This window comes from Corvus brachyrhynchos, unplaced genomic scaffold (assembly GCF_000691975.1).
Source record: "Corvus brachyrhynchos isolate BGI_N302 unplaced genomic scaffold, ASM69197v1 scaffold150, whole genome shotgun sequence".
Taxonomy (NCBI): domain Eukaryota; kingdom Metazoa; phylum Chordata; class Aves; order Passeriformes; family Corvidae; genus Corvus; species Corvus brachyrhynchos.
This window is the reverse complement of record NW_008236162.1, coordinates 2,090,861-2,091,391: the sequence shown is the minus strand read 5'-3', so window position 1 is coordinate 2,091,391 and position 531 is coordinate 2,090,861. Positions and strand designations below refer to the sequence as shown.

At 64.4% G+C, this 531-nt stretch overlaps 1 long non-coding RNA gene across 1 annotated transcript in view; it reads right to left on the bottom strand.

The window, feature by feature from the left end:
- Window positions 1-6: 6 nt before the first annotated feature.
- The window catches only part of LOC108446137, a 4,646-nt gene continuing 4,121 nt past the window's right edge, over window positions 7-531 (bottom strand). Inside the window, exon 3 of the long non-coding RNA XR_001861253.1 lies at window positions 7-115. This is a non-coding gene — a long non-coding RNA (uncharacterized LOC108446137). The remainder of the gene's footprint in view (window positions 116-531) is intronic.

The following is a 531-nucleotide window of genomic DNA, read 5'->3' as shown; positions in this document are numbered from 1 at the left end:
GCGGTGCCAAGGCGGGCAGGTGTGCTCTGCCCCGTGCGGGTGAAGAAAGCGCCCTTTGTTCGCCAATGCCGCCCCGTCACCAATGAAAGGCTCCAGCCGCCCGCTCCGGGAGAAACTGGAATGGGAGAAACACCGGGATGGGCCAAAAGTCCCTGTCCTGGTGCTGGGGAGCTGGTGGGGGAGTGTCCGGCATGGAGCGTGTGGTGGCCATCCTATGGGATGTGAGCCCCCAGGACCCCAAACCCCTTCGGCTTTTGCCAAAGGTTACGGATCTGGCCTCAAGCCACGGTCCAGAGCCGTGTCCATCCCTCCTCCAGCTGCCTGGGATAAAGGCAGAGCTCCTTTACCTCCCTGCACACCCCGCAGCAGCCGGGTGGGAAGAGCAGGATGTGCTCCAAGGGGTGCAGAGGGACCTTGTGGGGCACAGGGATGCTGAGACAGCATCCTGATGGTGCCACCCTGACCGGGGATGAGGAGGGAGTGCCTGGGGCCGCTCACCTGTGCCCTGCCGCCCACCAGGATCACACCCAT